This window comes from Barbus barbus, assembly GCF_936440315.1.
Source record: "Barbus barbus genome assembly, chromosome: 14".
Taxonomy (NCBI): domain Eukaryota; kingdom Metazoa; phylum Chordata; class Actinopteri; order Cypriniformes; family Cyprinidae; genus Barbus; species Barbus barbus.
Window position 1 is genome coordinate 3777582 of NC_136742.1, and position 21652 is coordinate 3799233.

Sequence of the window (21652 nt, forward strand, 5' to 3'; positions counted from 1 at the left end):
CCCACAACTACAATAGCAAAATCATCTGAAACCTTCTTCAGCACGGCTCACTTTGCTTGATCTTTGGTTCCTCCTTTCTTTGCTTGATATTTGATTTGGTACTTTTTCTTCTTACATTCTATCCTTTTCCCCCACAAGTACAAGCACTCATCTATAACAGGCTGATGTCATGGGGACCTCTGAAAAGCAGGGGTCACCCCAAGTGCCTATGCAGCTGGGTAAGCTGACCTGCTTGTCTCTTGCATAGGGTCCAATAATGAAGTCACTATTGACAATAGCGCTTTTTTCGGATCAGGGCTCAGGCCTTATAGCCATATCCCAACAAATGGTCCCTTGTTACCCTTCTGCTTCAGCAAGTCATTAGGGACAGTGTCTCTCGTTACCATATCAGAGTGCATAATGTATGCTGACATAAGTCTCTCGATGTAATCTGCCCCATCATTCCTGGCCTTGTGATTAACAGACGTTACCTTGAACCAATGAGTTTTACTTTTGATACAGTCTTTCAGCAACTGTTAGATCACTTCCCACAGCGTTCTCCACTCTCAATTCCCAGATATAATTTCCCCTTGTGGTCAACCTTCCTATGGCCCAGGAAATCTCCAGCTTCCCTGTGACTTATGATCTTTGGATGCTCTTTTCACAGGGTCACCTATTTTCTTAGCTCACATACTAAGTGTGGTTTGGTCTGGTGGTTTAAAGTTGTAATAGGTCTCAGCTTCTTCTCCGCTACTCTTAGCACTGCAATTAACCATAAGGGGGCACATTTTAGTGCCTCCTTTTACTCCCGGCCTTCTGGCCTCTAGATGGTCTCAGACAGGAAGGAATCTGTGACATCTTCCTGATCAGTGTCCGAGTCTGTATCTGAGTCTGCCTTAGACTATACATGCATGCCCTCCACCATTCTGAGATCTGGATACAGAGAGGAAACTGGGGGAGCGTATGCAACAGCAGCTGAGCTCACTCACAGATGATTGTTCGTTGGGAGTCTGCAGCTCACTTTCAGATGTTCCCTGTTGTCTCTGTAGATCTTGCATCTTGTTACGGAACTAAGTCAACATTAAAGCAGAGAAAAAAAACATTGGCTCCCAACTCATTGCAGAGATTTCCACAACTTTTGAGTAACCGCTTTATGTGGAAAATACAACATCTTGAGGAGGGAGAAAGGAATTTGTTTGTCTGAAGTCTTCAGTGTTCTTTTATGTGCACCACACAAATCACTTGCGGCTTGGACAGTAATTATGGTAATTATCTGAGCCAAGAGGCAATTGAAAAAAGATGAGGCGGAGAAGTGCACATAATAGCAGGGGAAATCCCTAAACGCCATCTAGACATAAACACATTGTAACCACATTTAAATAAATAAAACTAGATAAATATATGTTCTTGGTCTTAACAATCACTAACTTGCTAACTTTGTCTTCCAGTTTATCATTAAGCCCCCTAATATGTTCCTCAAATTGGGAGTTTTCAGTCTTGTGCCGGTCTTTCGTTACTTTGTCTGTATGCCTTCAGTGCTTCGACCAAATTATAAAAGTCCACCTATGCCTTTTGGCAACCAACAGAAGGCAGTATATAGTGTTATATAGGCTATATATACAGTATAGGTGATATGTTGGCTATTTGAGTATATAGTGAACTCATTGTCATGTTCAAGAAACCAGTTTGAGATGATTTGAGCTTTGTGACATGGCACGTTATCCTACAGTAAGTACACTGATGGGTACACTGGTCATAAAAGGATAGACATGGTCAGTTCTCAGGTAGGCTGTGGCATCTAAACAATGCTCAGTTGGTGCTAAGGAGCCCAAAGTGTGAGCCATTAATACAAGGCAGGATAGATGCTTTCATGTTGTTTACACCAAAATCTGACCCTAGTACTATCCGAACATCGCTGCAGAAATCGAGACTCATCAGACTTTTTCCTATCTTCTTTATTTGGTGAGCATGTGAGAATCGTAGCCTCAGTCTCCTGTTCTTAGCTGACAGGAGTGGCATCTGCTGCGGTAGACCATCTGCTTCAAGGTTTGATGTGTTGTGCATTCAGAGTGGTTATATGAGTTACTATTGCCTTAGGAACCAGTCTGTCCATTCTTCTCTGACCTATGGCAACAACAAGGCATTTTTACCCACGGAACTGCTGCTTACAGGATATTTTTGGACCAATCTCTGTGAACCCTAGCGATGGGTTTAGATAAATGGGAAACATGATACTGGTCACAAATCAGCACGCTTGGAATGCCTCTCACCCAATCAAATTTGAGGACTGGAACTAAATGTTATACAGTAGGAACCGACATATTGGCCTGTGCAATACTTGACCATAAGGATAAGTGTTACCTCTGCTTTGTGCCATTTTCAAAATCGTCCTTGTGTTTTGTGAATTTTCAGTATATCTTTTGTAAAATACATGTTTATTTGTCATTTCAACAATATTGTCTACAAATGATCATTATTATCAGCATTAGCTTATATAGAATACCTTGCCTCTAGATATTAGCTAAAAACCTCCAGTCTGTTCAGTGCTGATTCAGATCAGTTTAATAACTTCTAAGTTCATCAGTTATGAAACAAGTTTAGTTCAGCTATAAGCAACTCTACAGGAGTGTCATTATACAGCTCTAGTCAGTTGATTCATTTCAGATCCATTACAATGTTGATTTGTCAATTATGGAACAAATTTGATTCAGCTATAAAACATCTTTACAGAAGACAAAAGTGTCATCATCCAGCTCAATTAAGCTTAAGTTTTGTTGTCATCTGATAATGTCAAATTGATAATATTACTGAATATGTCATATCCATTAAACCCTTTTGAGATGTCTGTATTGTATTAATGATTAATATAATGTATATCTGTGTATCCTCAGCCACAGAAACAGCAGGAATTGTTCCCGCTGGGTCACAGTTGTGCAGTATGTGGGAAAAAACAGTGCAAACGCCACAGGTATGAGCTCACATCTTACAAACCTTTCATCAACTTGGGCATATGTCAGCCCTAAACCTAAAGAAAGTAATAAGAAAATATATTTAGAACATTTCCAGTTCTATCATCGAGTTTTTTAATGGGTTTTTGGTTAAAATGCCTGTGGTGAACACAAGCTCAAGATATTTTTGACATTTTATTCTACAACAAATCTACACCAGTAATACCCTCTTGTGATATTTTTTAAGCTTCTTCTTGCAAATTATTATAACTCAAAATATATATAAAAAAAAAAGACTGAAAGAATTGACGGAAGTTTAGTTATATTGACGACCATGATGTAGTTTACGTATAGCTTACGTTTAATTTTTTTATTCTGGCTATGGTATTTTGGATTCAGATGAACTTTAACAGTTGTGTTAAAGTTCAAGATTATTTTATACTTCTTTTCTGCAACATTCCAAAAGCCAAATGAAAAAATCCATGGGTTTTTGTTAAGGGATCCAGGTCAATGCAAACGTCTGAGTCGGCCTACAAAAGTAGAAAAAAAAAGGTCTATTTTTTGGACTTTGTGTTCACATTGTTACATTATATTCCTGACAAGTAAGCAATTTTAAACCCTTAGCCACCAGCCTGCTGTAATGTGGAAAAAAATCCTATTTAAGGTTCATTATTCATTTTTTGATTATTTAAATGCAGCTACCAATGGTAGTATTTCTTAGCATCTCTGTGTTTGAGCAACATGATATTGGGTTTTAAAGACTTTCTTTCAAGTTTTGCATGTTACATTATTCATCTTGGGTTTCAACTTAAAACGCAATAAAGTTTCTGTCTTGAAAAAGACAAACCAAACTAATAATTCTGTGGTATTCTGCAATAAAAAAATTAAAGGGCAATGTCAGTTCTTTTTCATTTGGAAGCGTTTTTGCTTAGATAATGTTGTAAATGTAACTATTTGTGTTTTTATTCCAAAGACCTACCCTTCTGCTGGAGAACTATCAGTCATGGCTGGACTTAAAAGTGCCGTCCAAAGTGGATGCCAGTCTTTCAGAGGTAGATTCATAATGCCAGTCCTGAGTAAAATGATATATTATAAGCAAATGAATAAATCCTTTGTTTGACTTCTCTTCAGGTTTTGGAGTTCGTTCTAGAGAACTTTGTGTACCCATGGTACAGGTATGGCTGCTTTAAATGCAAAAGTTACTTTTATTACAATGTTTTAGCTGAAAAAAATGTAAGCAATGTTCATTTTTTTTTCTTTTGCAATCAGAGATATTACAGATGACGAGGCGTGTGTCGATGAACTGAGACAAACAATCCGTTTCTTTGCTGCAGTTCTGGCTCACCGAGCACAAAGAGTACATACACCTTTACACAATCTATTTCTGCAATGAATTCTGTACTGATATCACAATTTACATACTGTAGCTTTCTGTAGATTTATAAAGTGGCATACTGATTGAAACTGTCTTGTAGGTGGATGTTCCCTTAGTTGTGTTGGACAAAATGATGAAGGCCGCTATGAAGCACATTGAGATCATAGGAAAAGCACAGCAGAAAGGTGCGTCCTGTGATGAAATCATTCAATATCAGAGGATCTTAGGTCTAGAATTCCAGTAAATAATCTAACTATCAAAAAGATGGTCGGTTCTTTGAACTGAAACGGGGGGGAGTTCCTTTCCCATAGTCACCTATAGAGCATTTCTGTTGTACTTTTCTTTCAAGGTGTTATCTTATAAAGGACATTTTACATTTTGGCACCATCAGTTTAATCAATTTTGTCAACTATCTTTTTGTATAAATTGTGTGAACCGTGAAGAATACAGAGAGTCTCCAGCAGGCAGCACTAGCCGAATACGGTGCCGATCTGCATGTGGCCCTGCGGAGCCGTAAAGATGAACTGCTGTACTCGAGGAAGCTCACAGAGCTGCTGTTTCCTTACGTCATGCCCCCTAAAGCTACAGACTGCAGGTACATCTCACGCACGCACACTGGACACTCCTGTTCAAAGGTTTGGGGTCAGTACGTTTTTAAAAGAAGTTTCTTATTCTCACCAAGGCTGCATTTAATTGAAAAAATACCGTAAAAACAGTAATATTGTGAAATAATATATACAATATACAATAATGGTTTCTATTTGAATATATTTTAAAATGTAGTTTAGTCTTGTGATCAAAGCTGAATTTTCAGCATCATTACTCCAGTCATCAGTGTCACTTGATCTTTGAGAAATCTCTCTAATATGCTGATTTGCTGCTCAAGAATGATCATTTCTTATTATACACAGTTTTAAAAACAATTGTGCTGCTTAATATGCTTGAAGAAATCATAATATTTTTTTCAGGATTATTTAATACATTGAAGCATTTAGCATTTATTTATTTGAAGCAGATTTTTTTTTGTAGCAATATAACAGTCTTTGCTGTCATTCAATTAATTTAATGCATCCTTTTTCAAAAAAAGTTTATACAAAAACGAATTACCCTAAACCCTTGAACAGTAAGAGATCATGTTAAACAACTTTAATTTATATATGAATGTTTCTAAATCTCTAAGTGTGAATTGCTCTGTGAAAAGTGTGATGAGGATCCATTGATGTTTCTCTGCTGTATTCGTTTAAGCTTTGTGGTTCGGTCTCAGATCTTTGGCCCCGCTGATTCGAGAGGTCATGACAGGTTCTGTTTTTCTGCCAATAATGGACTTTGTGGCTGATCCTGTGAGTGTAACAGCTTACCGTAAATGACGACATTAAAATGTAGATATTTTCTCTTTGTCCTTCATTAGTACATTAAACTGATTACAGTTGTCCATATATATGTATGTGTGTGTGTGTGTGTGTGTATATATATATATATATATATCAAGTCAAGTTGAGCTTTATTGTCATTCCGCTACATGTGGGGACATACAGTGGAACGAAATGTCGTGCCTCGCAGGACCATGGTGCTACATAAATACAGACATACAACAATTGGACCACGTTTATACTAATGTGAGTGATGCCTACAAAGTCACACCCCTCCCCCACCTGGGTCAGTCTGATCACCTCTCTTTGTTCCTGCTCCCCAAGTATACCCCAGTCATCAAACGTGTGAAACCTACAACAAGGACTGTTAAAATCTGGCTGGAAGGTGTTGACTCCACTCTTCAACATCAATTCCAGCACACAGACTGGAGTGAGTTTGCTGTCCAGGCCACCACAAACTCTCAGATTAACATTGACATTTATACCAACTCTGTCATGGAGCACATCAACAGCTGTGTGAGCAGAGTGACCACACACAAAAAAATTAATTTTTTCCCCAATCAGAAGCCCTGGATGAACAGAGAGGTTCGCCTCCTGCTCAAAGCAAGAGATGCAGCCTTCAGGTCCGGAGACCAGGAGGCTTACAGCTCAGCCAGAGCCAACCTGAGGAAGGGTATCTGCCAGGCCAAACTCACACACAAACAGAAGATTGAAGATCACTTCAATTCTTCAGACCCCCGGCGTATGTGGCAAGGCATACAATCTATCACAGATTACAAACCACCTAACTCTGTGCCCCCCTCCAGCTCTGCCTCCCTCCCAGACGAGCTCAATCACTTTTATGCTCGTTTTGATCAAAATAATAAGGAGATCTCACTCAAAGCTGAGCATCAACCCAGTGAACTGCCTCTCACACTCTCCACATCAGATGTCTACTCCACTCTGCGTAAGGTGAATGCACGGAAGGCAGCTGGCCCTGACGGAATACCTGGTCGTGTGCTTAAAGCCTGTGCGGAGCAGCTAGCTGGGGTCTTCACGGACATTTTCAATCTGTCCCTGGCCCAAACAACTGTCCCCACTATCTTCAAAACCTCCACCATCGTACCAGTACCGAAACATTCCACTGCCTCGGTCCCTAACGACTTCCGTCCTGTTGCACTCACCCCCATCATTGCCAAGTGTTTTGAGAAACTGGTTGCATCCCACTTAAAATCCTGTCTCCCTGCTACACTAGACCCATTCCAATTTGCCTATCGCCACAATAGGTCAACAGAGGACGCCATCTCAACAGCACTTCACTCTGCCCTCACCCACCTGGACAGTCAAAACACACATGTGAGAATGCTGTTCATAGACTTCAGTTCTGCATTTAATACAGTAATCCCCTCCAAGCTGATCTCCAAGCTCAGCCAGCTTGGAATCAGCACACCCATCTGCAATTGGATTCTAGATTTTCTGACTAACAGACCTCAGTCCGTTAAGTTAGATAACCTCTCCTCCTCCATCATCACCCTGAACACCGGCGTGCCACAGGGCTGCGTACTGAGCCCTCTCCTGTACTCCCTCTTCACCCATGACTGTGTTCCTGTTTATGGCTCCAACACAATTAAATTTGCAGATGACACCACGGTGGTAGGTCTGATCAAGGATGACGATGAATCAGCCTACAGGGATGAGGTGCAGCACCTGGCTGTGTGGTGTGCCACCAACAATCTACAGCTAAACACCCAGAAGACAAAGGAGATCATTGTGGACTTCAGGCGGACTAGGAGTCATGCACACACACCCATCTACATCAACGGAGCTGTAGTGGAGCGTGTGTCGAGTTTCAAGTTCCTTGGCATCCACATCTCTGATGACCTCACCTGGTCCCATAACACCTCCACTCTGGTCAAAAAGGCACAGCAGCGTTTTTGACCAGAGCCTTAAGAAAGTTCACCTGAATCCCAGGATCCTTGTGGAATTCTACCGCTGTACCATTGAGAGCATACTCACGAACTGCATCTCAGTATGGTACAGCAATTGCTCCGCATCTGACCGCAAAGCACTCCAGCGGGTGGTGAAAACTGCTCAACGGATCACCGGCACCCAGTTAACTTCCATTGAGAACATTTATCATAAGCTCTGTCTGGGCAGGGCAAGAAACATCATCAAGAATGCCTCTCACCCTAACCATGGACTTTTCACCCTCCTTCCATCCGGCAGGCGTTACAGGTGCCTACGCTCTCGCACTAGTAGGCTCAGGAAGAGCTTCTTCCCCGAGGCTGTGACACTTCTGAACGCCACACCACTAATCTAACTCCTGCACCTGCTTATTATTACTGCACTGGTCACAGTACTTTACTCACATGCATTTGCACTACTCATATTTTGCACAGACTGCACATTGTCAAAGTTATTACACTATAAACTGTATAAAGTTGTTACTATACAAAGCACAGTAAACTATTTCTATAAAATATTGCACTACTGCTATTTTGCATAGAATACATTGTTCTATCAATATTTTGCACACTCATCCAGCTGTATTTATTTATTACCACTGTTCTCACGTTTCTGCTGTTCATAATGTATATAATCCTACATTGCTCTGTTCATAATGTACATACAATCCCTACATTGCATTCCTATTTATATTCTTTATATACTCTGCTCAATACTGTATATAGCAATTCCACTGTACATTCTGTAAATCATATCTTCATTTACTCTGCACTTATATGTATATAAAACACTATATTCTTGCACTTCTGGTTAGATGCTAACTGCATTTCATTAGCTCTGTACTTGTACTCTGCATTAATGACAATAAAGTTGAATCTAATCTAATCTAATGAAGTAAAAAACACTATAAACCTATAAAAAACACTATAAACCTATACACAACTAACCTACTGACAGATTTAACTATAAGTATACTATATATAAGTATTTACCCTATACAAACTAAAAAAATAGAAGATAAAAAATACAAACTATACGAATGCTTCACAAATACTGTACATGTGCAAAGACAGACATTTTGAGTCAAGCAGCTGGTTGGGGAACAGTGCAGGATGATTTGTAGTGCATGAGCATGTAAACATACATATATTGCTGAGTCTTTTGTGGGATTGTGTACACGCAGCAGTGTGTGTAAAGTGTCTAGTGCACTTAGAGGAGAGTGTGTTACTACAGGTGGTTTGTACAGGCCCACTCACCTGTGTGTAGCACACTTCGAATTGCACAAAAAAAAGTTCCATACAGTTTTTTCTTTGGTGTGGTAAGGTGGGGGGGGAGTGTTTGGGGTGATCCATGTTTCAGGAGGTAGGGGTTTGCATGGGGTTTCAGAGGGGGGCGGGGTGATTTGAGTTCAGGGCTCTCACAGCCTGGGGGAAAAAGCTGTTGAGCAGTCTGGCGGAGCGGGCTCTGATGCTCCGGTACCGTCTTCCTGATGGTAGGAGCTGGAAGAGACTGTGGGAGGGATGGGTGGAGTCCTTCACGATGCTGTTGGTTTTGCTGGAGCATCGTGTAAGGAAAATGTCCAGGATGGAGGGGAGAGGGGCACCGATGATCTTTGCAGCTGTGTTCACTGTCCGCTGGAGGGTCTTGCGGTCAGCAGCACTGCAGTTCCCGTACCAGACAGTGATGCAGCTGGTCAGCACACTCTCAATGGTGCCTCTGTAGAATGTGGTGAGGATGGGTGGAGGGAGACTTGCTCTTTTCAGCCGGCTGAGAAAGTGTAGGCGCTGTTGTGCCTTTTTGGAGAGTGACAGGGTGTTGGTGGTCCAGGTGAGATCCTCTGTGATGTGCACCCCCAGGAATTTAGTGCTGCTGACTCTCTCCACAGTCGAGCTGTCGATGGTCAGTGGGGGGTGGTCAACGGAGTTTCTTCTGAAGTCCATCACAACCTCCTTTGTCTTCTCCACATAGAGGGACAGATTGTTAGTGCCACACCATTCAGCCACTTCCTCTCTGTAGTGCGTTTCATCGTTGTTGCTGATGAGACCTACCACTGTTGTGTCATCAGCAAACTTGATGATGTGGTTGGAGCTGAACTTGGCAGTGCAGTCATGGGTCAGCAGTGTGAAGAGCAGCGGGCTGAGCACATAGCCTTGTGGGGCACCTGTGCTCAGTGTGGTAGAGCTCAAGGTGTTGTGGCCGACACGGACTGACTGAGGTCTTCCGGTTAGAAAGTCCAGGATCCAATTACACAGGGAATTGTTAAGGCCCAGCAGGTTTAGTTTATTTATGAGCTGTTGTGGGATTATTGTGTTGAATGCCGAGCTGAAGTCAATGAACAGCATTCTAACATAGGATTCTTTATTTTCTAGGTGGGTAAGAGCCAGGTGGAGGGTGGAGGAAATTGCATCGTCCGTAGAGCGGTTTGGACGGTATGCAAACTGGAGCGGGTCGAGTGTGTTGGGGAGGCTGGTTTTGATGTTGTGCATGACTAACCTCTCAAAGCACTTCATGATGATTGGAGTCAGTGCTATGGGACCGTAGTCATTGAGACAGGACACAGGTGATTTCTTTGGTACCGGTATGATTGTTGTGGATTTGAGATATGTGGGGACGACTGCCTGGCTCAGCGAGGTGTTGAAGATATCTGTTAGGGCATCTGTCAGCTGTGCAGCACAGTCTCTCAGAACACGGCCAGGTATGTTGTCAGGACCCGCAGCCTTGCGTGGGTTAATCCTAGATAGGGTCCTCCTTACGTCGGCTGGAGACAGACAGAGCGCCCGGTCGTTGGGAGGTGTGGGCAGTTTTTGTGCAGGTGTGTCATTCTGCATTTCAAACCGTGAATAAAAGTGGTTGAGTGCATCGGGGATGGATGTGTCATCATCACAGGCCTGTGGCGGGGGCTTGTAGTCAGTGATGGTCTGAATGGCTTGCCACAGGCTCTGTGTGTCTCTGCTGTCTGTGAAGTGATTGTTGATTTTTTGAGCGTATGACCGTTTTGCATTTTTGATGCCACAGGACAGACTGGCTCTTGCTGTTTTGAGGGCTGTTTTATCTCCTGATCTGAATGCTTCATCTCTGGTCTTTAGCAGCCCACGAACCTCTGCTGTCATCCATGGCTTCTGGTTGACACGTGTGGTGATGGTTTTGGTGACTTTCACATCATCAGTGCACTTTTTGATGTAAGCAGTCACAGTTTCAGTGTACTCATGCAGGTCTGTGTGGTTGTTGTAGGTGGCTGCCTCTTTAAACATGTTCCAGTCTGTGTCCTGGAAGCAGTCCTGCAGTGCTGAGGTGGCATTGTCTGGCCATACTGTTATCTGCTTTTGAACCGGTTTGGCGAGTTTGAGAAGTGGTCTATATGCTGGGATTAGCATAACAGTGATGTGGTCCGAGTACCCGAGGTGGGGGCGGGGTACAGCCTTGTAAGAGTTCTTTACTGTTGTGTAAACAAAGTCCAGTGTGTTTTTTCCCCTTGTTGCAAAGTTCACATGTTGGTAGAACTTTGGCAAAACTGTCTTTAAGTTTGCGTGGTTGAAGTCACCGGCTCAGGATGAAAAAGCCGTCAGGGTTATTATATATATATATATATATATATATATATATATATATATATGTCCACACACACACAAACAAACAATATTGCAATAGCTGCATTTGATAATGTAAATAAATGTAAATTGTTTTATTGCTGTGAGGGAATCTTGTAGTTGTTATTCATATTCATGAATCACTTCTTTTCCAGGACACAGTGAATCACATGGTGCTTATTTTCATTGATGATACTCCAGTGAGTGATTCAAGCAAATTAATTATAGTTTGGTCAGTCGGCCTTTTCCTGCCATTTAAACATGTTTTTTCATTTTTTTTCTGTAATTTCTGCTGTTAGCCTGAGCCAGTTACTGACCCTCCATCTGCGCTGGTGCCCTTCCTGGAGAAGTTTGCAGACCCACGCAACAAGAAGTCCTCGGTGTGTACTTTGGTCAACTTAATATTTAATGCTTTCAGGATTTATCAAGGCATCTAAAAAAAAGTGTTGTAATGAGAAGGTTGATCAATTTCAAATTTTACATGCTATATCATTTTAGTGTTTTTTGAGTTCTCGTGTCTAGCAAATGTCTCGAACAAAACCTTACAGGTTGTTTTTGTATGTTCTTCTGTCAGGTGTTGAAGTTGGATTTGAAGGAGATCAGAGAGCAGCAGGATCTGTTGTTTCGTTTTCTGAGTTTCCTGATGGAAGAAGGAGCGGTGCATGTACTGCAGTTCTGCCTGACTGTGGGTGAGGACATGCTTTTCACTGCACACAATGCATGATAGTCTCATTAGTAAATAATCTGATGGGAAGCTGTGGGTTTCTGTTACCAAAATATGTACAAGTATATTTTGGTAACAGAAACCCACATCTTCCCATGTGGGTTTCTGTTACCAAAATATACTTATACATATTTTGGTATATTCATTATATAGCAGTCATAAGCTAACATAAAAATTACAAAGAAGGCTCAGAGAATGAATTTCATCTTCAATCAAGGTGGGAAGATTGGCCCACTTTTAAATCTTCACCTACTGTGGTGTTTCTTATCTGTTAGTCAGGTCCAGTTGGGTTCAAAAGAAATCCCTTAAATCTATTAAAATTGGACTCCGACCAAAGACAGGGCACCAGTTATATTGTGGTTCTCACATGGGGCATCAGATGAAGTTTTGATCTTCACACAAGTTGCCAAATTATGAAGTGAGTTTTGGTCACCCGCCACTTAAGGTGAGTGTGAGAGTGTCAGAAGACTGGCAGAAGACATTAGTAAAACATCAATGAAAATTTGCAGTCAAAGTAGTTCTCCAAGTAAGCAGCTTGATGTTGGTTAATGCATTGAATTCACATATTCGGAGTTCAACTTGAATCCCAATCAAAATCCACATGGGGATTTGTATTTTATTTATTAATTTATTTTTGCCTCAGGTAAAATTCCTGATCACACTGATTGAGATAACTACGTTGCATTCCAAGGTACACTGTGTATACAAGTATTGGGACACCTGACCATTACACCAACAGGGACTTTGCATTCTACATTCATAGACATTAATATGAATTTGGGCCCCACAAGATTTTGTAGTGTTTCTGTGGGACATTTTGCACATTCACCTAGTAAAGTATTTGTGAGGTCAAGAACTGATGTTGGATGAGAAGGCCTGACTCAAAATCTCTATCCAGTTCATCTCAGAGGTGTTGGATGGGGTTGAGGTGAAGCTTATCCAACCATGACTTATGGACCTTGCTTTGTGCTCTGAGTCACAGTCGTGCTAGAATAAAAAAGTTTGGCCTTCCCCAAACTTCCCACAATGTTGGAAGCATAGCATTGTCCAAAATGTCTTGATATGCTGAAGCGTTAAGTCTTTCCTTCACTGGAAGTACTATTAGTATGTACTATTAGTAGTATGTACTATTGGAAGTACACACTATTATCCTTCCTCCAACAAACTTTACACTGTCTGCACAATGCAGTCAGGCAGGTAATGTTCTCCTGGCATCTGCATTTTTTTTATCCAAAGAGAAGTATGTTAAATTTTGAATTTGGATCTTGCCTGCATTAATTTCTGCGTGCAGAACGGCTGTATATTACAACTGTTGTCAGCTGTCATTAAGAATATTTATTTCTCTGAAAAAGTATGAAGTTTGTGTTGTTTACATCAGTTTGAAGCATTTCAAAAAATACATTAGTTACAAATAGATTTGATACTGTGTGTATATATATATATATATATATATATATATATATATATACATACACACAGTCAGGTCCATAAATATTGGGACATCGACACAATTCTAACATTTTTGGCTCTATACACCACCACAATGGATTTCAAATGAAACGAACAAGATGTGCTTTAACTGCAGACCGTCAGCTTAATTTGAGGGTATTTACATCCAAATCAGGTGAACGGTGTAGGAATTACAACAGTTTGCATATGTGCCTCCCACTTGTTAAGGGACCAAAAGTAATGGGACAGAATAATAATCATAAATCAAACTTTCACTTTTTAATACTTGGTTGCAAATCCTTTGCAGTCAATTACAGCCTGAAGTCTGGAACACATAGACATCACCAGACGCTGGGTTTCATCCCTGGTGATGCTCTGCCAGGCCTCTACTGCAACCGTCTTCAGTTCCTGCTTGTTCTTGGGGCATTTTCCCTTCAGTTTTGTCTTCAGCAAGTGAAATGCATGCTCAATCGGATTCAGGTCAGGTGATTGACTTGGCCATTGCATAACAGTCCACTTCTTTCCCTTCAAAAACTCTTTGGTTGTTTAAGCAGTATGCTTTGGGTCATTGTCCATCTGCACTGTGAAGCGCCGTCCAGTGAGTTCTGAAGCATTTGGCTGAATATGAGCAGATAATATTGCCCGAAACACTTCAGAATTCATCCTGCTGCTTTTGTCAGCAGTCACATCATCAATAAATACAAGAGAACCAGTTCCACTGGCAGCCATACATGCCCACGCCATGACACTACCACCACCATGCTTCACTGATGAGGTGGTATGCTTAGGATCATGAGCAGTTCCTTTCCTTCTCCATACTCTTCTCTTCCCATCACTCTGGTACAAGTTGATCTTGGTCTCATCTGTCCATAGGATGTTGTTCCAGAACTGTGAAGGCTTTTTTAGATGTCGTTTGGCAAACTCTAATCTGGCCTTCCTGTTTTTGAGGCTCACCAATGGTTTACATCCTGTGGTGAACCCTCTGTATTCACTCTGGTGAAGTCTTCTCTTGATTGTTGACTTTGACACACATACACCTACCTCCTGGAGAGTGTTCTTGATCTGGCCAACTGTTGTGAAGGGTGTTTTCTTCACCAGGGAAAGAATTCTTCAGTCATCCACCACAGTTGTTTTCCGTGGTCTTCCGGGTCTTTTGGTGTTGCTGAGCTCACCGGTGCGTTCCTTCTTTTTAAGAATGTTCCAAACAGTTGTTTTGGCCACGCCTAATGTTTTTGATATCTCTCTGATGGGTTTGTTTAGTTTTTTCAGCCTAATGATGGCTTGCTTCACTGATAGTGACAGCTCTTTGGATCTCATCTTGACCGTTGACAGCAACAGATTCCAAATGCAAATAGCACACTTGAAATGAACTCTGGACCTTTTATCTGCTCATTGTAATTGGGATAGTGAGGGAGTAACACACACCTGGCCATGGAACAGCTGAGAAGCCAATTGTCCCATTACTTTTGGTCCCTTAACAAGTGGGAGGCACATATGCAAACTGTTGTAATTCCTACACCGTTCACCTGATTTGGATGTAAATACCCTCAAATTAAAGCTGACAGTCTGCAGTTAAAGCACATCTTGTTCGTTTCATTTGAAATCCATTGTGGTGGTGTATAGAGCCGAAAATGTTAGAATTGTGTCGATGTCCCAATATTTATGGACCTGACTGTATATATATTGTGATGAGTCGGCTGCCTCCCCCCTTTCTATCATCACCACCCCGTCCCGTATTCGCCGCCCTTCACCAGGCTCCCGACGGGAGTGGGTGTGCGAGAGAGGAGGGGCGCTGGATAGCCACGGCTGGCGGCGTGTGATGAGGCGCACCTGATGTGAATGGAGCCTCATCACCGCCGCGGTTTAAACGCCGAGCGCGCCTCTCCTCGGGGGACCGGTCTCTTCCCCGTGCATGCACGCTGGTGTCCTCGTGGGTCCAGGAAGGGTGCGTCGAGGAGGAGGACTGCTGCAGCCGTGAGACGGCTGACGGGCCAGGATGCCGGGCCGTCAAATCCCCCAGAAGCGCCGGGAACACAGGAGTTGCAGAAGCCGCGCAAGAGACGCCGCCGCCACTCGCTCCCGGCCCCGAGAGGGGAGCGCGTGCGGCCACCGGACTCCGCCCCTTCCCTGGACCCTTCCCTTCTGAACACTACCCTCCTGCACAAGCCCCGCAGCACAACGAGGACACCAGATTCCCCATTTATTTGGACACTTTTCCCCCTTTGGACACTTTATTTTACCTTTTATTGTTTAATAAAAACTTAAAAAAAAAAGGCTTGACGCCACACCCACTGTGTCTGTCGTTTGCTCCTCCCGCCACAATATATATATATAGGGTAAACGTACCTATTAAGCACATTTCCATTTTTGAGATCAGATTATAAAAAGAAAAAAAAAAAATATTATCCTACTTGATGTCTTAACCAATTGATGTGTTTGTTACTATATACCTCCTATAATTTCAAGTCAATCAGATCATTGCACACTGAGATATGGGTCTCCATGGCGTTTTTAGCAACATAGCGCAGATGCTACAGAACACAGTTAGCTGACTAGCTGTATAAGATTGTGTGCTACGCTAACATATTACTTCACAGACATTTGTACTTTTACAGTTTATTGCTGGTCTGTCGTTTTACACTGCTGTAATTTTTCAAGATTTCATATTATTTTAAGATGAGCTTAAAGGGTGCACTACTATGAAAATCACACAGCTTTTCATCAGTAAGAATGAAACATCAGTAAGAAAAATGTGTTCTGTTTTTTTTTTTTGTGATTGACTTTGTACCTTCAAAAAAATATATATATTTTACAATTATTCTTCAAATATTTTCCTTAAAATAAACCAGAATTTTTAATAAAACATGATGTGAACTTAATGGGAACAGGGGTGTGCCTAAAGGGTACAAAAATGTACCCATTTAAGCACAGCCGGACTTTTTGAATTTAATGATGTATATCTTAATTGAAATGCTTTTGTCACTGTGAGAGATTAATATTTTATTTTAACATAACTTTTTGTACTGAAACCAATGTCTTGTGCACTAAAAATGTTTGAATATAGATTTTGGTGAGCTTAATAGGTATGTTTACCCTATATAATTGTTGTTTTTTGTTTAGTTTTTTTCTGACCCACCACAGGCACTTTGCATTCAGCTTTTGATATTGCTAGTTCTTTGTCAGTTTGGTGTGTCTGGGCCTTTAAAAATGAGTTTCAAGATGGTTACAGGGCAGTTAGTGGACCAATGGGATGTCCTCTCCTTTCCATGCCTTGCACTGGGATCTTCTTGCCTTCTAAGATACTGTATATCTGTAAGTTGTTCTTAGCAGCCTCATATGATGACTTGTGTATGTTAGTCCACCAAGATCCAAACAAAATGTAGCAAATCATTCTCCACTGTGGAAGTCAGAGAGGGGCTGCATCATAGTACTGGGTTTTTGTTGGTGGAATTGAGCAAAAACTGACAATACTAGCAATATTGTGTCAAAAATGTAACACAAAATGAACTTATTGATACAGTTGAATAAAATCAAAATTCACATTTGCAATCGTGCAGATATTCGGGAAAAACAACACTCTTGCTTGCATGACATTATTAAACTATATATATATATATATATATATATATATATATATTCTTATTTAATATGTATATACATATTAAACTATACCAAAACCCACAAAGGGACATTTGTTTCCCCTTCCATCTTGAATTTTAGGGGCATATAAATGCATTCTAATAGGCTTCTTCATGCAGTCAGTCGTCATCCTGCATCATGTTCGTCAGAAACGATTTTAATGACGTATGGGGCGGGGTGTGTTAAATGCGATCATTTTCATGCGTTATTTCTTTCAAAATTAATTGCACCAAATTAACACGTAAAATTCATATCTCTATGATATACATATTTATAATTTGTGAACTGCAAATCATTCAGTAGATCAAGAATAACCTGGTTTACAAAAGAATTTAGTTAAAATATCATATATTGTGAACAATAATTACATAATGTTAAAATATACACTGCTTAGTGTTAAAATGTTAACTAAGGTTAAATGAATCATTCACTCAAAAATCTGTCCTTGATGTTTTTGTGTGTAGAGGAGTTTAATGACCGGATCCTGTGTCCTGATCTGAGTGACACGGAGATGCAGCGTTTGCATGAGGAGGTGCAGAAGATCTATGAGACGTATTGCCTGGAGGAAAGCATCGACAAGATCAGCTTTGACCCCTTCATCATAGAGGAAATCTGCAACAGTCAGTCTTATTACGGTTTTCTGTGCCACACCTGTGTCGTGTGCCATGGTCTCTCATTCTCTCCTTCTCTGTCACTTCCTGCAGTCGCTCAGGGGCCGTACACAGGGGTGGTGAAGCTCCAGACGATGCGATGTCTGTTTGAGGCCCATGAGCATGTGCTGTCTCTGCTGGAGAATGTCTTCACCCCCATGTTCGGCCACAGCGATGAGGTAACTTCCAGGAAATGTCATTTCAGAGCTGCTTAAGTTGGTGTGTTTGAATTCTCCATCATGTGTCTCTCTCTGTTCTCCCTCAGTATTTTCGGCATCTGCTCTGGGGTGCTGAATCTCCTGCTAGAAATTCAAAGCTGAACAGGTGAGTTTTCTTCTTATGTGTGTGTGAGCTGTTGCTAAACTCACACAGCAGCGGAATACAATGTAGACTGCTATAAAAGGTTGTTTAGAAATAGTTTGATTATGAAAAAGCCTAACAACTCATTTTAGAGCGCAAAAATTAAGACATCCTTAATATTAGAATTGTAATTTTGCTGTTGTTCAGTAAAATAAAAAAATAAAAAATATATATATTATTATTATTTTTATTATTATTTCTCGGTACAGTAGTAGTTTTACTAAAGTAAAAATGTTTTATGATTTATTAAAACTAAATATTTTGACAATGATAATTATTATAATTATAATAATAATTATTATTATTATTATTATTAGAATCATTTTTACTACAGTTCTGTGAAAAAATGTTGCAGTTCATAAATTTTGTAACACTGGTTGTGTCGAAATCAAATTGACGATAATCACTAGAAATAAAGTGATAAAGCCAGAGGCGACAGCGGCAAGGAACCAAAACTCCCTCTGAGACAGAATGAAGAAAAAAACCTTGAGCGAAACCAGGCTCAGTCGGGGGGCCAGTTCTCCTCTGGCCAGGAGATAATTGTTTATTGTTTACTTATTGTTTTAATTAAAATTTTAAATGTATTAATGTATTTATTTCTATTTTATATTTTTGCAATTTCTAACAATAATAGTATTATGTAGTTAAGTATTAATAATAATAATAATAATAGCAATTAGCAGAAATAGGCTTTATTTTTTTACCCAAAATATATTATGGTTTCATTTTGATTTTGTGTAAAAACTTTGTAGAGATTAATCGGACACTTGATGACATTGTCATTATTTTTATACCCGGGTTAAATCTTTATTTGCTGTATATTCAGTGTAAGAGAGAAAGCTCATACAACATGAATGTGAGTGGGCTTCATGATCACACAGTGAATATTATGCACTTGATATAGTTGCGTGTAGCAGTGAGAGACGTCTGTAGGGCAGACTGTAACCCCTTTTGCCTGTTATTCCAGGAATTTGAGTTTGGATGATTTAAGGTAAGTGTATTGTTGAGGTTCAAGTGACTGTTCTCCAGTGCTCTCACTGCATGCCATATAAAGCTGCCTGAAAATCATAAGACGTGCCTCAAGTGAAGTGAAGTGACATACGTCCAAGTATGGTGACCCATACTCGGAATTTGTGCTCTGCATTTAACCCATCCAACGTGCACACACACAGCAGTGAACACACACAGCAGTGAACACACACACAGCAGTGAACACACACACACACACACAGCAGTGAACACACACACACACACACAGCAGTGAACACACACACACACACACACAGCAGTGAACACACACACAGCAGTGAACACACACAGCAGTGAACACACACAGCAGTGAACACACACACAGCAGTGAACACACACACACAGCAGTGAACACACACACAGCAGTGAACACACACAGCAGTGAACACACACACACACACACAGCAGTGAACACACACACACCGTGAACACACACACACACACACACCGTGAACACACACCCGGAGCAGTGGGCAGCCATTTATGCTGCGGCGCCCGGGGAGCAGTTGGGGGTTCGGTGTCTTGCTCAAGGGCACCTCAGTCGTGGTATTGAGGGTGGAGAGAGCGCTGGACATTCACTCCCCCCACCTACAATCCCTGCCGGCCGGAGACTCAAACCCGCAACCTACGAGTCCGACTCTCTAACCATTAGGCCACGACTTCCCGCAAATGTCCTTCAATGTCGTTTGATAGGAGAGTAACCATAACTCTATTTTTTTTTTTTTTTAATAAATAAAATAATAATCATAATAATAATAATGGTTGGGAATATGATCTGGGAATATCAACAGTCATCTGCTTTGCTTTTACTGAAATCTTGACTCTGTCAAGGCTGTCAAATCGAACACTTAAAAATGTAAACTGGTTAAATAAGTTAACTGCTTCCTCTGAAATTTCCATCCGATCTAAATAATATTACATATTTAATTGCATTGTTTTGGCAACAAATGAATGTAGAAGAGGAGAACCACATGAACACAATCACAATGGCTTACAATCGTCATCTTAACTTTGCAGAGAAGTTACATCACATTTATTTTTATATAGCACTTTATACAGGACAGCAGCTTCACAGTAATAAACAGGTAAATAGTTTTAATGTTGCAAAATTATTTAAACTTCATAACTCAGCAGTAAAGGAGCTCTAAAGAAGACAATGATGTCATTATTCAACTCAAGTCAGTTCAGTTTTTTTAACTCTAGTAAGCGTCACACAAACTGACTTTTATTCCACAAATTCCTACATAATCACTGGACATACATGAGTCAGTGGGCATGACTGAGTTTCTTGGCAGTGAAGTGGTAATAGCTCCCTGCTGACATAATCCGTCATTAAACTGTAAACAGTCCATTAAGACCTGCCTTTTTTCAGGGACACATTTGAATGCAGTCTTTTAGTGTGCCACCTATCATCTGTTCTCCTCGCTGTCTGAGAAGGGCAAAATTAGCAACAACAGTTTCTAAGTGTGTCTCCTGCCCATCCAAATAGTTGTTTTGAGGCTGCTATTGTGCTGCCAGCTTTAGCAGGCGTTTAGTGGAGCTATTAACATTCACTTCCTGACTAGTCTTGCATGATTAGACCCTTGGTTTCCTGTGGCATCATCAAATCTGGATCATATAACAGCTTATTTGGCCAAGAAAAACAGTCCAGTTGCCCACAGTGGGACAGAAAACACTCTGGTTTTTTAGTTTAGTTTTTTTTTTTAAAGGTATAAATACAGATTATTACACAGAATGAAAACAAAGTTCTAAATATCTCCAGTAGTTCTTCCTCCCAAGCTCTCATGTCATCAACACAGTTGTGTTCTGTCGTGTTGAAATTGCATTGCAGTTGGGCAAGCTGTTTGAATCTTGCAAAAAAAATAAACATTTCTTTCTTATTTTTTCTGCAAGTGTTATTCAGTTTTTTTGGTGCGATAGGAGTGAGGTGGCCAGCAAATACAAGGTGCAGTGTTTCCCACAGGTCTGAAATATGGTAGTGTTAGAAAAGGCTGGCATTACCCACTGGCACAAAAATGAGAACGTGACAAATAATGTGTAACCTTTAAGATAATATTTTAATTGACTAAATACTGTATATCTATTGAAATTAAATTATAGAGTTATATCATAAACTGAATAGAAATTATTTTTATTAAAGCTAACAAAGTGATTCAGTCAAGAGCAGTGAGTGATTGTGTCTTTCTCTTTTGTTGTTTGATTAACATTAATGACAGACAGTAGCAGGTTTATTGGGCTGCTGTCACTTTAAGACCTAATGCATGGATCCAATATGCTGACACGCATCCGGTTTCACACGCATTATATCACTGGCCACAGATCCCCATTGGTCAATTCCAGAGCCTCACCCACTTCCATCTTAATACGTCGCCCTACAGTATTACCAACCCTCCCCAGGAAGTAAGTCTGGGGTGGAAGATGCTCCCAGCTTGCTGCTCATCTTAGACCAGTTTGACTGTCTGTCTGTAAAACCAAAGGTTGTTTTCTGGAGGTAAAACTGGTCCAAGTTCAGCACAGGCAGCAGGATTAATGCATGGGTTTACTGGACTGTTTGCATTGCCTTGCATTGCATTGCATGTTCTTTTAAAGGCATTTAGG

General features: G+C 40.7%; 1 pseudogene across 1 annotated transcript in view; it reads left to right on the forward strand.

Annotated features, from left to right (window-relative positions):
• Window positions 1-21652, forward strand: part of LOC306879934 (sorting nexin-14-like) — a 57035-nt pseudogene that overhangs the window by 5801 nt on the left and 29582 nt on the right. Inside the window, exons 4-16 of the transcript XR_013785877.1 lie at window positions 2871-2947; window positions 3901-3979; window positions 4059-4102; window positions 4197-4284; window positions 4403-4487; window positions 4741-4897; window positions 5567-5642; window positions 11359-11403; window positions 11503-11583; window positions 11778-11892; window positions 17480-17844; window positions 17931-17989; window positions 18993-19016. The product of XR_013785877.1 is annotated as a sorting nexin-14-like (transcript). The remainder of the gene's footprint in view (window positions 1-2870; window positions 2948-3900; window positions 3980-4058; window positions 4103-4196; window positions 4285-4402; window positions 4488-4740; window positions 4898-5566; window positions 5643-11358; window positions 11404-11502; window positions 11584-11777; window positions 11893-17479; window positions 17845-17930; window positions 17990-18992; window positions 19017-21652) is intronic.